This window comes from Bubalus kerabau, chromosome 4, assembly GCF_029407905.1.
Source record: "Bubalus kerabau isolate K-KA32 ecotype Philippines breed swamp buffalo chromosome 4, PCC_UOA_SB_1v2, whole genome shotgun sequence".
Taxonomy (NCBI): Eukaryota; Metazoa; Chordata; class Mammalia; order Artiodactyla; family Bovidae; genus Bubalus; species Bubalus kerabau.
In genome coordinates, this window is record NC_073627.1 from 124,425,524 (window position 1) to 124,441,705 (window position 16,182).

General features: G+C 42.9%; 1 long non-coding RNA gene across 1 annotated transcript; it reads right to left on the reverse strand.

The window, feature by feature from the left end:
* Positions 1-362: 362 nt before the first annotated feature.
* LOC129651595 (uncharacterized) lies at positions 363-15,721 on the reverse strand. The gene is made up of 3 exons (XR_008714231.1): positions 15,458-15,721; positions 12,484-12,631; positions 363-808 (listed from the first exon to the last, which is right to left on the reverse strand). It is a non-coding gene; the product is annotated as an uncharacterized LOC129651595 (long non-coding RNA).
* Positions 15,722-16,182: the final 461 nt, after the last annotated feature.

Sequence of the window (16,182 nt, forward strand, 5' to 3'; positions counted from 1 at the left end):
TTATGCTGGCATTGTTTACTTCAGGGGTCTGAAGATGGTGGTGGTGGTAGCTGTAGGAATCAAAGCTAGAAATCTCAACAGTTTGGTAAAATCCAGGACAGCAAGCAATGTTCTGTTTTTTAAGTGTATTTATATGAAAATAATTAAACTTGTGGAAAAGTTGCATGGATGGTAAAACCATGTACCCTTTATCCAGACTTACCTAACATTTTGACCTATTTGAGATCCCTCCCTTTTCTGTCTCTTTGACTCTGCTTCTGTCTTTTTCCCTCCCTTCCTCTCCTTTCTGTTTATATATGAATATACACATATATGAAAAATATGCATATATTTCTGAATATTTGAGAAAATACTTTATGTATTATGCACCTTCTCATTGAATATTTCATTGTGTATTTAAGAGTAAAAGATTCTCTTACATATAGTACAATTATTTATCCTCTTCAGTAAATGTAACAATGATTTAACAATGGCATAAAACTTTTAACTGATCTATTCATATTCAATTTTTTTTCAATTTATTGAGTAATGTCCTTTGTAATTGTTTTTTTCAAAACCTTCATTAAAGGATTCAGTGTAAAATCACAGATTGCATTTAGTTGTCTTGTGTCTTTAGTCTCCTTTAATATGGATTAGTGTTTTTTAGTCTTCCTTTTTTATGACAAGGCCATTTTTTGAAGAATATATTTGATGTGTCATCTTTATAACCTCTTTTCTTTTGGTGGAACTTATCTTGCTCAGACTTTAGAGAATGTTTTTACAGTTGGGAATCCTAGGGACCTCAGGGACAGTCAGGACCAGCCTTCCTCTGGAAAAAAAAAAAAAAAGAAAAAAACCCCCAAAATAACACCAGAGATACAAAGATATGTGGAGGGATTTTTTTTAAATAAATACACCTCCAAGGGTCAAGGGAGGTGGGTATGGACAATGGAGTGGGCTTGAAGTGCATATTCCTTTTGGATAGAAACAATGGTGGCACTGTGGATGCAGGAGAAGACAGGTGAAGGAAGGAGCTGTCATTGCTGGTAAACCCTCCTCAGAGGGGAGGGAAAGAATTAGGTATCTGGGGTCAAGACTGATTCATCAGACTCAATGAGAGAATGCAGGCAAGCAAAGTATGGAAATGACACAGGGGTTAATTTCAGCAGTTTATAATCTAAGGAAGCTATAAGGGGTACAACTAGTAAATGACTATAACTAGTAAATGACTAATAACTAGCATAGGGAGATTAAATAAATGCATGTACACCATTGTGTACATGCATCAACAAAAGTAATGTTATGTCTACAAAGGTATGGAGATGCCAACAGAAATTTTAGTGAAAAGAAAGTAGATGAGAAAAAAATCATAAAACTTTTCATGGAAGAAGTAACTATTAATGTGAGTCAAAAAAGTCAAAAAGTATCACTAAATATAACTGTGTTTGTTAGAAGTTATGCTAAAGAGAAGCCCACTCCTTAAATCAGAGTTTATTTGGTCCTGCAGGTTGTGTTCTGTAAAATAAATAAAAAATTTTAAATGTTGTGAGGAGAAGAAGGGATTTGTCAGATGAAAGAGGGAGCAGCAGGAAGAGACACTCTATGGGTGGAGGGGGCTTGGTTTGAGAACCTTAAGGGGCTGAATAGCTGAAGAGGGATTTTGGGAAAAAAGAATTACCCAAGATTTCTAAGTTGTTTGCTATAGGGTCATGAGTGTGCCATGCCCTTGTTTCTCTTTTTGTCATGCTTCCTATTTATTAATATATGCCACTCTGCACACTTGTGCTTTTTGGTGAATTCTTTTGAGGAGATACAGGGGGAGTGGGTGACATATATTTGTGCCTCTGGCTCCATGCAGGTAAAGACACATTATATATGAGGGGAAGCTGTAGTTGAAGGCAGAGTAGACCTTGGAGGTGTAAATCCCTTGGCACAGCAGTTTTATATATTATGTGAGGTCCAAAGGGTGACCATTAGGCAATAAGAAGGTCTCAGTTAATATCTAGGTAACAGGTGGAATAAATAGGAATTTTCACTAAAGTAAATATATGGTATGTGAATGTGTGGTTGGAAAGGTAGATCAGAAGTATCTAAAGGGCCCTGGAGGGATGGATGGATCTGCTGGGTTGGGTGGTAGGGAAGGACTGTGGTTTCATCTTTCTTGTGTTGTCCCCTCCCCCACCCTCAAGAACCTTTGGTGTTTATGCTAAACCTCTGTGATGTGGGCCTAGAACTCTAGTCTAGAATGTGCACTTTAAATGCCCAGATGCCTGAGGCAGCAATGCACTTCTGATGATTTGGATCATCATCTTTGTCTGAAGAAACTTACTGCACCATGGCTGAGTTCCAGCTCAACTTCCTAAGTTTTCCCATCCTTGCCTTGGTGTGTTGGGTGGGGCTCCTTCTTCTGTCACTATGCTACCTAAAGGGGAACTCAAGTTTCTCAATATTTTGGAAACAGGGAGACATCGACCAGGTCAGTAAGCCAGAGTCCCTCAAAGATATTAAATCTTTCTTTTCAAATGGATGCATTCAGTGCTATCAGTTTCCCTCCAGGTACTGTTTCTTTTGTATCTCACAAACTTTGACAAGTTGTATTTTAATTTTCATTTAGTTAAAAATTTTTCTTTTTTCTGAGATTTCTTCCTTGACCCATTTGTTAGTAGCATGCTGTTTACTCTTCAAACATTTTGGCATTTTGGCCTTTCTAACTATCTGTAAATGATTTCTAGTTTAATTCTATTATCATCTAAAAACACATTTTGTATGATTTCTAGTTTGCATTTGTTAAGATGCATTTCATGGTCCAGAATGTGGTCTATTTTGGTCAATGTTCCATGTGTGCTTGAGAAGAATGTGTATTCTGCTGTTGGATGAAGTATTCTATAAATGTCAATTAGATCAATTTGACTGATGCTTCTGGTTAGGTCAACTCTATCATTACTGATTTTCTGCCTGCTGAATCTGTCCATTTCTGATAGAGGGGAGTTGAAGTCTCCAAAAATAACAGTAGATTCATCTAATTGTCCTTACAGTTGGGCCTGTTTTTGCTTCACATATTTTGACAGTCTGTTGTTAGACTGTATACATGTTAAGGATTGTTGTGTCTTCTTAGAGAACTGACCCTTTTGTTGTTATGTACTGTCCCTCTTTATCCCTCATAACTCTCCTTGTTCTGAAATCTGCTTTGTCTGAAATTAATATAGCTCCTCCTGCTTCTTTCATCAGTGTTAGCATGGTACAGTATCTTTAAAGTGGGTGTTTGGTAGGCAACACATAATTGGATCTTATTTTATCCACTGACAATCTAGCTTTTAATTGAATGTATTTAGACCACTTACATTTAGCAATTTTCTATATGGTTGGATTAATATCCATCATGTCTGTAACTGTTTAGTATTTATTATAAGTATTCTTTTCTTCTTCCCCTCTTTTTGTGCCTTTTCTGGTTTCAAACAAGTACTTTATAGGATTCCCTCTCTCTCTTCTCTTAGCATATCAAGTATTCTATAAAAAATATTTTAGTGGTTGCCATAGAATTTGCAATATATTCAATACATTAACAACTAATGTACTGACAACTAATACACTGACAACTCAAATCTACTTTCATATAAACACTATACCACTTCATAAGTAGTACAGGTTCTGTTATAACAGAGTTCCCAATTCCTCCCTCCTATCCCTTGTAACACTGATGTCATTTATTTCACCTATCCATATACTATGATCACTCAATACATTATCAGTAGTATCATTAAGTCAATTAAGAATAAGAAAAATGAAAGTGTTTTTTTTTCTTTTACCATCATTGATTCCTTTTCCTCTCTTCCTTTATGAAGACTTGAGATGTTGTTTTCCTTCTTCCTACAGAACTTTTTTTAACATTTATTCCAGGGAAGATCTGATGTTGCTGACTATCTCAGTTTTTGTTTGTCTTGAGACGGTTTTTATTTCTCCTTTACTTTTGAAGGATAATTTCACTAGATAAAGAGTTCTGGAGTGATTTTTTTCTTTCAACACTTTAATATTTCAGTCAATTTTCTTTTTGCTTGCATCGTTTATGATCAAAAGTGAAAGTGAAAGTCACTCAGTCAACTTTTTGTGTCCAATGTCCAATTCTTTGCAACCCATGGACTATACAGTCCATGGAATTCTCCAGGTGAGAATACTGGAGTGGGTAGCCTTTCCCTTCTCCAGGGGATCTTCCTAACCCAGGGATCAAATCCAGGTCTCCTGCATTGCAAGTGATTCTTTACCAGCAGAGCCACAAGGAAAGCCCAAGAATACTGGAGTATGTAGCCTATTCTTTCTCCAGCAGATCTTTAAGACCCAGGAATCAAACCAGGGTCTCCTGCACTGCAGGTGGATTCTTTACCAACTGAGCTATCAGGGAAGCTCTGATTTATGATGAGAAGCCCATAATTCTCATCCTTGTTCCTCTAGAGGTACGGCATTATTTTCTTCTGTTTTCTTTCAAGATTTTATCTTTCAGGTTCCTACAGCTTTAATAAAATATGTCCAGGTTTAGACTTTCTTAGTATTTATGCTGCTTGGTGTTCTCTGAGCTTCCATAATCTATGGTTAGTCTATCATTAATTTTGGAAAATCTTGGGCTGTTACTTCTTCAAATGTTTCTTCTGCTCTGTTCTTTCTTCTCATTTTAATATTTCTGTTGCATGTATTGATATACTACACATTTTGAAACTGTCTCACAATTCTTGGATATTCTGGGTTTAAATATTAAATTTTTTTCTCTTTGCATTTCAATTTGGAAAGTTTCTATTGCTATACATTCAAAGTCACTTATTTTTTTAAGAAGAAAAAATTAAAAACATTTTAAACCTTTAAAATTGATAAAAAGAACATAAAAGTCTATTAATTAGAGTCATATTATTCATGGATAATGAATATATGAGTTTTCTAGAGAGGACTGAGAGAAATGAGCCCCAGGGCTTCATTCTTTTGTTTTTGTTCTCAGCGTCAGGGCAGAACCAAGAGGAGAAGGAAAGGTGGCACACTGAAAGGTAAGGCTCTGCTTGTTTCACCGGATCTCTCCAAGGGTGACCCTTCCTGCCTTTTCCATGAGATCCCAGGTCCGTGACCTCTGACGATGTCAGTGGCTAGATACCGTTTCTCTCAGAAACCAGAGGTATCTGGGGAGAGGCTCATGGGGAGGCAGTCCAAGCCTGAGACACTTCTCGGATTCCCTGTTTTTCTCATTGCTGGGCTTGAAACCATGATGGACCTGGGTAATGGGTGTTTCCCCACAGGTGGCCATGTGAGTGAGATGTCAAGAGTCAGAACTTCTGTGTCCTGACTTTGTATAAGTCCTCTGACTTCCTGGATGATCAGATTCCTCTTTGAGGTAAATAACCATTGACCTATATTCCTCAAAGGGCAGTTCTGAATATCACATGGGAGAATACATATGAAAGCCCTTTGTGAATGATAAGGCAACATATATATTTGAGCCTTGCTATTATTATCACTGACCATGTGATCTTATATTCTAGTTCTTGAGACTCTCCAATCCACCAAGGGTACCACTAAAGGACATTCTACTTAGTCTCCTATAAGTTCTCTTTGTTCCTACCTTCATCACTCTCCTGGTTTCCCAGGTTGGAGAACTTGCCAGAGCAAAGCAGAGGAGGCAAGGAAGGAGCTTTATCTTCTGCAAAGGTGACTAAACATTACCTTCTTTCCTGTATCCCACTTTTTTAGTGGAGTCTTTGAATTTCTAGGGCCTCAGTGAAGCCTGGGATTGACATGGGAGGGAATATCCTCAGATTCAGAATGTGGAAGCCTTGGGGAGAGGGATTAAAAGATACATTGTGAGATTTAAGAAGTCGAAGAATGTGAAAAGATAGTATACATTGGGCAGCCATACTTTTGCCAGAGGTACCAGGGCCTCATGTTTTTTCCTGGTCCTGGCTGTAGTTTTGTACTTCCTATCTTCTGCAGCCCCCTGGGCCAGCATGATGATACCACCTGCTTTCGTCAACTCTTATGTCCAGACTCCTTCTGTGAGGTGTGTAATAATGCAACTGCTGAGGTCAATCGGCTGCTGTTCCTGGAGGCCCTGGAAGATGCTACTTCCCCTGTGTCTCCTTTGGCTTCCACAGCTCCTGTGACTGAGTCATCGTTTACTCAGTCCCCGGCCTTCTCAGCAGTCCCTCCAGGAAACCTACCACCAGCCTCTCTGCCAGAGCCTTCCTCACTGCCCTCCTCTATTCTCTCCCCTAGCCCAATGACCCCCTTAACTGACTTTTTTTCACCCTCACCAATGGGCCACTCTCTGGCCTCAGAGCCTTTTTCTTCCTTGGATTCTGAATTCCCAGTGGATTATTCCCTACCCCAAACCATTGCTTTCCCCCTTCTCCTACCACATGACACTCAGACAGCAGACCCTGTTGTCCCAGCAGAGGCCACATTGTTTCTGGATACCATTTCCTCTCTTGACCCCACCCATTCCCAAGATATCAACCCCTTATCAGATTTGTCCCAGGCGATGGATCCCACTGATTCTTTTGCTTGTCCTCATGTACCACCAACCCCATTTGTTTCACCACTGTCAGACTGCACTTTATCTGTGACTCAACCTAAATCAATTTCCACTTTACTGAAGCCTGTTCTGGAGAAGTCATCTCCAGATAGCCCTAGTGAGTTGTCCACTTGTGTTTCAACAATCAGAGGCACTGAGCATTCAAGCCTATCAATTTCAGACTTCTCTTTGTGGCAAGCTCAGGCCATGAACGTGCTCCTCCCATCATTACCACACTCTGATTTTCAGCGAGAGCATGTTTCCCTCCATCCACAAGACACTTATCTCTGGGGAGACTCTGTTACAAAGCACAAGGAGGCCAATAGCCATTCTTTCTCTGGCTTTAACATCCATGGACTCTTGGAGAGACAAATAAAAAACAGAATGGCTTTCCAGAGTTTAGAGAAGAAAGAAAAGGAAGAGGGTCCATTTTCAAAACAAATGTGGTCAGAATACCAACGGACATCTTCAGGGAATTTGTTGCAGTCTCTTGATGTGCAGAACACTACAGCCCCCCAAACTGGCTGGAACAGTGAAAGCAAACCAGAGAAACTTCACATTTGTCAGCAGCTCTTATATGTCAAGACTTTGGGGGGAAACTTGCAGCAGAAATATAGCCAGCTCTTCTGGGGTCTTCCCTCTTTGCACAGTGAATCCCTAGTGGCTACTCTTCTGGTTTCTAGTAGTAGTTCCCCTCTAGAGTCTCACTTTGTCTTATTCAATGGAATCTGTAATGCTCCTGCAGTCAAAATGCGGGATCAAGAATCTCCACCACTTCTTCATTCCCGTCCCCATCTCCTTCCCCATGTATATCCACCACAATCCTTGCCTCAAACTAAGCCACAATCCCAGTCTCTACCTTTCACTCAGGTCCAGCCCCAGGCCCACCTTCAAGCCCGACTCCCAATCCTATCATCCTCTTCTCCATCCCAAATTAGGGACTGTGGAGTGTCTTTCCACAGATTCCAGAATGAGTCAGACTTTCATATTGCAACTGAAAATCAACATCTGGAGTGGCATGTGTTACAGAAGCAACAGGAAAGTTTGTGGGGTTTAGTTCCTGTGCTCCAAAAATCTCAAGCCACTTGTTCTCAAGCTCATAACCTCCCATTGGTCAACCAGCCATCCCATGCCTATGTACCAGTCTCTATCCTTCCTGGCCATTTTCATGTCACCAGTGAACCCCAGGAGAAACTGGAGCTCCACGTTCCAAGGAGGCTAATTCCACGCTGGTACCTCCAAGCCTGTAGGAATCTAGAGTCTCTAGCACTGATGGGGCCTCAATGCAAATTAGCAGAAGTACCTCAGCAGAGAGGCAGGCATGTTCAGTTACAACTTTCCGAGCTTCAGGGCCAGGGTAGCAACAATATAGAGAAGACTGAATTGGCTCTCCCAGGAAATTTCCATGAGAGGGTCTCAACAAAGTTTCAGCTAAGGGATGACATGAGGAAGAATCTTGGCTATATCCTTGAGAAAAGCCCAGAAGACAGCCCACAAGATAGCTCAGAATGCTACCTCGTACAGGGTCTGAGGGCTGCCTTGGGGACAAAAACTAACTGTGTGTGCCACTCAAGGAATCACTCAAGGAATGAATTACTAAATGTCTCAAGAAAGGACATAGATCGGAATCAAATAAAAAACATTCTTAGATTACATGTGAGCACAAAGTCTTGGCAGATTAGTGTGGGTAGGATTCCTACAGGTGTGTGTCGTTCATGGCTGGCTGACGACAATACTTTGCTTCCTTCTGCAAGCTCCCAAACCAATGTGGAAGACCCACATTCAAAAAACACAATTGTAGGTAAAGTATGCCACCAGATTAGCACTCTAGAGCTTTCTTTTCTTGATCACAATACCCTAAAGGTGCTAGAAGCCCATATTTTAAGGTTTCGTGTGACTCAGAGATGGGGCCTACCCCTCAAGGTTCTTGAATCCATAAAATTCTATATGTTGAGAGAAGCCAAAACATGGCCTCTTCCTCAATTTGACTTTCCCTCCTCAACCACCCATATTTCTGGGGTGGACTCCAAAGATGAGCTTTCCAAGCCTCTTGAAGAAAGATCTAAAACTTCTCAGGGAAATAAGGTGAGAACCACAAATTCAACCCCCATGCTGGATCATCCTCTCCCTGTTATCTCATCTGTGGGCCAAGAAGGACAGAGGGCCCCACAACCATCATACTCTGATACCTACCAAAAGCTTGCAGAGGACATTCAGACAATTGAGTGTGGCAGACAGACTTTTCAGCCCGTCACACACAGAAACAAAGACAAAGTAAGTCAGAATGAGACTCTACTGGATGACAGACGCAGCCCAGTGGTGCCCATAAGGCAAGGTGGGTATGGACCTGAGCCAAGGGATGAGACCATGAACTTCAGTGATAGAGTAGAAATGATTCAGGGCCAAAAGATAGCGAGGAAGAATTCAGAACATTCCACAATGTTCAGTGTGTCCAGGGAGATATTCAGGGCCAAGGAGCTTCATGCTCTTGAATCACAATCCTGTAACATCTTGCCAACCAGCAAATTGAGAAGCTCCCAAATGACAAAGGTCAAAATGATTAAAGCAGAAACTACCCTGACCACTCAATGTCCCCCACCAAAAATATCTGTTCCCCAAGATTCTGATATATCAGACTTTCAAAAACAGATCCTTACTGAGTTAAAGTTAAAATTCAAGAATAAGGAGCATAGCCAGGCTGACCATTGTCCCACAGACATGACCCCGACTTCAAGTAGGTTGCCTTCCAAGTCTTCACAGACTGTTGCCCAGAGTGTCTCCACTGGGGACATGGCAGCTTCCCAGGTGCCACACACCCACTCGGAGGACAGTGGGACCAGCATGGAGCAGAGGCAGGATCCCTCTAAGCATGTACTATTGAAGTGCCAGGATAATAACTTCCCACCTGCTGCAGAGAGAAAGCCTTTGGGTTCCAAAGCAGGAGAATACAGAAGTGAAGACTCAGGAGCAGGGATGTCTACAGGCAGAAAGAAGTGCCACCTTGTTGAGGAAAGAAAATTAAAGGACACTTCCTCATCTCTGTCACAGAATGAGCAGCTTCCTCCTGAAAATTTCTTCAGAAAAAAGATGAGGCGATTTTTTCAGTGGATTGATTTCATGAGAAAAACCAAAGACCAGGAAAGTCCCCAGCAAAAAGCCAAATTCATGTCAACCTTTGCACAGAACCAACACTCAATGGAAAGTGCAGCTCTCTCTGTGAGTCATGGGCCCCTTGAAGCTCACGAGCTCATGAGAGCCATTGGGAAGATCCTAGAAGAGAAGATGGCATGTAGGTTTGAATCTGAGGCCTTGGAATTAAGTCAGCACAAGAAGGAACTGCAGACCCAGGTAATGCCTGGTAAGGGACATCCCTCCAACTATGGTGCTCTCCCTGACTTACAGCAAGAGGAATGGGTAAGTCCCAAGTCCTCAAACCAAGAAGTTGTTTATGCTGATCAGAGTTGTCTTACAAGTGTCAGACAGAACAGAGATGGGGTCAGACATCCCCCAAAAGATGTGGCCTTTGAGGATCAGGTATTACGTCAGAGTCAACCCTCTTCCCTGCCCTCCAGGGAGCTGGTAAGCCATCCAAGCCCCACCTGTGTGCATCAAGAATGCCAGATCCCTCCAGCCCCCCTCACTCCTGAAGAAGACACTGTGTTCAGAGATCTAACTCTTCTATTCAAACAGAAATCACTTCTCCAGCATTTTGAGGGAGAAGAAATTTCTCCAAACAACTCATTCAGTCACTGAGAAAACCTTGCAGTTTTCATGATAAGACATTCTCAGATGAAAACAACCTTCCTTTAGTAAATCGAGAATTTTGATCCTCCTCAATAAATGTTCTAATAGAGAAACACTAATGCTCTCTGTGTACTGCACTGGGTGCATGGGTTTTAGTTATCCTGGTACTTGTATGTGGGAAATGGAAGGAGTAGTTCAGCTCATTCTGATTTCCTCTTGGTGTCTAAGAGGCTTCCTTGCGGGGAGCCTGACAGTGGTCTTCTCAGTTTTATCCTGGAGTCCTTTATTTGATCCTGCTCTGATACCCTCTACCTAAAAAACTTAATTATTTTTATTAAAAAGTACAAAAATTTACTCTAGAAATTTTCAGGCTTTTGAAAAATGAGAAGATATCTTAAAGTCTAGAACTTGGCTTAAACTATCTTTTCATCTGCTCTCAAACTATCCTGAACCATATACAGCTATAGGGTGGAATGAGTTACTCTAGCATAATATAGCCAGATTTGACTCTTGTTGCCTCAAAAAGTTTTAGAGAATGTTTAGGCCTTGAGGTTAGTGGTAGACAGAAATCTTCCTCTTAGATCTCTTGGTGAGGAGTAAATGTCCTGCAATGAAGAACTCTTTTATCCTTCATGAATTTTGTGGTGATGGGCCACATCTCCCACTCCCTGCTGCTGCTAAGTCACTTCAGTCGTGTCCGACTCTGTGCGACCCCATAGATGGCAGCCCACCAGGCTCCCCCATCCCTGGGATTCTCCAGGCAGTAACACTGGAGTGGGTTGCCATTTCCTGCTAAGATGCATGAAAGTGAAAGTGAAGTCGCTCAGTCGTGTCCGACTCTTAGCGACCCCATGGACTGCAGCCTTCCATGCTCCTCCGTCCATGGGATTTTCCAGGCAAGAGTACTGGAGTGGGGTGCCACTGCCTTCTCCGTCTCCCACGCCTTACCTGACCCTAATGAAAATAAGTAGCAGTTCACCCTTTACCTTTCCTCTACCCTTACTGGAGCAGTAGCGAAGACAGAATTTGCAGCTCTGAAAAGGCTGAGGGATATGAATATTTTCTTGAAGACGGTCTTACTTTTGTTTAGAAAATGTTTCTGATCCCAGAGTAACTCACAGGTAGGTGGTCATTGAATGAGGTGTATATAGATAGATAGGCTTTACAATTGTGGATACTGGCCTGGCCAGGGTCAGAATTCTGCAGATTCTTCTGGCTGAAGAATCTGCTGCACGTGGGATGTTTAATCTGGAAAGCATATTTTGAGCTTGATGATGAGGTCTCCCTGCTTGTGAAAGCACCTCAAGGAACAGGAAGAGCTGTTCTTCAAGGAAATCTCTTCAGGGTGGTATTACTGTAAGACGAAGAGATCACCTGGCCACTGTTTGCAGGAATGGTCATTGGGCAGCCACCCAGAATTTTGGGGAAAATGAGAGAGTAAATAAAATGTAATGGTGGAGTGAGTGGGAAAGGAAGACAAAAAATGAGAAGGGAAAGAATGACACCATCATCACTACTTATGATCCCATACTGACCACCCACCCACTTCACCCAACACAACCCTACCTATGCCTCCAGCAGCTCCTGGAGACTAATCAGGGCTTTTAGAGTATGATGATACCATTTAAGCGTAAGAGTATATTGGGTAATTTCTGAGAACGAAGACAGTATTCCTAGGGATGAGATCAGAGGGATGTACTCCTATTCAGTGCCTGACTTTCTAGTCATGCTACATCTTTCACCAAGATCACAGTAATTTAGGGGTGTATTAGTTATCTACTACTGTATAACATGAAAGTGAAAGCCACTCAGTCGTGTCTGACTCTTTGTGACCGTATGAACTGTATAGTCCGTGGAATACATACAGTCCATGGAATTCTCCAGACCAGAATACTGAAATGGATAGCCATTCCCTTCTCCAGGGGATCTTCCCAACCAAGGGAGCAAACACAGGTCTCCTGCATTGCAGGCAGATTCTTTATCAGCTGAGCCACCAGGGAAGCCCCCTGCTCTAAAATGGACATCCTCAAATTCAGAGGCTTAAAAAAAAACACTTATTTACTATCTCACAGTTTTTGTGGTCAGGAATTCAGGCAGGACCTATCTGGGTTCTCTGCTTTAAGGTCTCTCACATGGCTGCATTTAAGGTATCAGCTGGGGCTGGGGTATCATCTAAAGGTATGACTGTAGAAAGACCCACTTCAGTGATCACTTACATAACTGCTGGCACGAGGAAGTTCCTCAAAGCCTGCTGGACTGAGATCTTCAATTCCTTGACTGTTGGCTGGAGCTGGCTGGAGTCTATCCTCAGTTCCTTGCCATGTGGGCCTCTCCAGTGCTTCATCAGGTTCAGAAGACAGTCTGCTAGGAAGAAAGAAGTTACAATATTTTGTAAACTAATAGTGGAATTGATATTCCATTACCTTTTTCCTTATTCTATTAAAAGCAAATTACTAAGTTCAACCTACATTCAAGGGGATGAGTAATTACACCAGGGTGTGACTATCAGGAGGTAGGGATCATTGGGACCTTCTTAGAAGTCTTCCTAAGACAAGGTTTTCTTCTTGGACACCCAACTCAGTTAACTGAAGCAAAATTGGCCAGAGGTGTCAAGTGTATCCTTGCCTTCATTCACATTCATATCATCAAGGTCAAAGCTATTTAATGGTTAAGTAGAGCAGTGGCTGGTAAGAAAAACAAAGAGGTTGGAGCGTCCAAAGGAGGTGGGAAAGTAGGCATGGAGGTAAAGGTGGTCTGGGGTCACCTCGAATAATCAGGTGAAAGGAGGCCTTACAACTACCTGACTCACTACCGCCAGTTTGCAGACTTGAGAGAGAAAAAAATTAGATGCAATATATTTCATCCTGCCTCCCCCAATATCTCCCCTCTGCTCTAGCTTTCAGATCGTAGGGCTAAAGAAGCTAACTTCAACTTCTGTAGACAGCCATGCTTACAGAGGAAGCAAATCCTACAGATTTCAAGGTTTAAATCTGCTCTTATCAGTGTATTTAATATAGAGTTGGGAAACAACTACTTCACTTGCACATGGGCTGAGACTGTAAATGGGGTTAGTTTCCCAGAGGACAACAGAGGAACTGTTTACAGAAGGTAAGTGAAGGCTGAGTCTTCAAAAAAAAAAAAAAAAAAAAATCAGGTATCTATCATAGCCCTCTGTCTCACTGCCCCACTTTACCTTCCTGTCCAGAGTCATGACACTGGTTGAAGGTTAGAATTGCAGGAAATGCAAATCCTGTGTAGATTTGGGGAGAGGAAAGAGTCTCTGGACAGGAACTCAAAGTGGGAGGAATCAATCAGAGGTCTAATATTCATGTGAATAGACCATCCAATAATCTGACCTCTCACTGTCTATCCCTTTTCAACCTATGGCTCTTTACCTCCATTCCAGTTCAGTTATGGCCATATTCTAGAACTCGTCATCAGAATATTTTTTTGCTCTGAAAAAATATAGTTTGACATTTCACCCTTTACTCTTTCAGCTTATGCCCTTGGTATGTCAATTCCTCAACCTGCTCAGGAACTACAAGCCACTCATTCATCTGACAACCTTCTATCTTTATCTCCTCCTCCAAGGAAAACTTCATGGTCTATCACTTAACCACACACTTAAATAGCTCTAAAGTTGTTTAGTCAATAAGTTGTGTCTGACTCTTTTGCAACCCCAAGGACTACCAGGCTCCTTTGTCCATGGGATTCTCCAGGCAAGAATACTGGAGTGGGTTGCCATTTCCTTCTACAGGGGATCTTACCGACCCAGGGATCGAACCCACATCTCCTGCATTGGCAGGCGGATTCTTTACCACAGAGCCACCAGAGAAGTCTTCAAAAAATAGCTCTAAAGCACCTTCCCAATTTTCCTTTCATATGTCGTTGCCTGGCTGCTACTGCTAAGTTGTTTCAGTCATATCCGACTCTGTGCAACCCCATAGACAGCAGCCCACCAGGCTCCCCCGTCCTTGGGATTCTCCAGGCAAGAACATTGGAGTGGGTTGCCATTTCCTTCTCCAATGCATGGAAGTGAAAAGTGAAAGTGAAGTCGCTCAGTCCTATCCGACTCCCAGTGACCCCATGGACCACAGCCTACCAGGCCCCTCCATCCATGGGATTTTCCAGGCAAGAGTACTGGAGTGGGTTGCCATTGCCTTCCTGGCAAAACCTAACTATACCTTTTCTAGTGCATGCAGGCCAGTGTTATCAGTGGCTCTATCATGTCTGACTCTTCGGGATCCCAGGGATTATAGCCTGACATGTTCCTTTAGATTATCCTGGCAGAAATACTGAGGTGGGTTGCCATTTCCTCCTTCAGGGGCTCTTCCCAATCCAAGGATTGAACCCATGCATGAGGCTCCTGCATTGGCAGGCGGATTCTTTACCACTGAGCCACCTGGGAAGCCCTGCCTTCTAATAAACGTCTGATCCCTCTTGGGTAAAATCATACAATTAAGTATGTTGGTACCATCATAAATTGGTATTTATGTTCTACAACTAATGGTCAGCTCCAACACTGTCTGAAAACAATCCATTCATTCTTTCTACGTTTACTATGTATTTGGCACTTAGGACACACCAGTGAAGGACACAAAGCTCCTGTCTTTGTGGAGCTCATGATTGTTTTCTTAATCAATTCTCTTGCCTACTTTCAGGTTCCTACAACTTCTCCACATTCTTAACTCTTACAGCATATGTGCTGGACCACCACATGGGAATGAATACTCACAAAATGAGGACTTTTCATCATAAAAACTTCAAAACAACAAGACCAAACATGAGTCCTCATACTTTCTCTCCTCTTTCCTTCGTATTATACTGAAAGGTTTCACTCAGATGCTGTCTTTGATTCCCCCACACTGGGATCTGTCCTTGTTTTCCAATTCATAACACTTTTCACATGGTGTAGAACACGTTTGGCGTAATCACCTTCTCAGAGGACAGAAATAAAGTTTACCTCATCACAGCTGCACATACCTAGTGGAGCTCAGAAACTTCTGGAGAAAATGGAAAATGAAGGAATTTCTACACGGAGGCTCATCCCAGTGTGCTCTGCGGATGGTGTCACGCCCAGGGGTGTGGACATGTTCAGAGGCGGGGCCATGTCGGGGGCAAGGCCTGAGAGGCTGTGGCGTATCGCTTCCTAATGGCGACTGCACCTGGCTGTTTCGGGAGACGTCTTACCTCAGGATTCTGAGTCCTATTTCCATCACTTGTGGAAGACAGAAGTTGAGATTTCACTCAAAGACAGGTTCTGACCAAGGTTTCTGGACACCTCCCCTTGTCCTGTTTGAAGAGTCGTCAGCCATTTTCATCCCAGTCTGCCGGCCTCGAAGCTTCTCATTCCTGAAACTCCCACGCCAGGACGTTGCCTCGGAAGCCCTGGGGGCAGGGCTGCGCCTGCCCGAGACACGCCCCTCCGCGCAGGGGACTCTCGGGGAACTCCGTGGGAGCAGTCTTAGTCTCAGATATGGTAACCACATTGACGACTGTTAAGTCTACACCTTGCACTGGCTGCCTGGGCTTGCTCAGGTGACCTGAGTTTCAGCTCTCATCCGTGAGGTGCTGAGATGCTAATATGAACTAATGGGGTTGACCTTGAGAACGAATGGACAAGTGAAGAGCTTTGAACAGTCTTAAGGGCCGATGTTAAGGAATGGGCTGGGGGCCCTAAGGCAGTTACCATGGGAGTCTTGCCAGTGCTCAGAGTCCAGGGCCGTGCAAGTGCCTGCACAGCTTGGAAGGATGGTGAAACACCCAGTGTGCCGCTAAGTTGCTTCAGTCGTGTCCGACCCCTATGAACTGTAGCTAGCCAGGCTCCTCTGTCTATGGGGTTCTCCTGGCAAGAATAGGAGTGGGTGGCTATGCCGTCCTCCAGGGGATTTTCCCAACCCAGGGACCAAACCTGC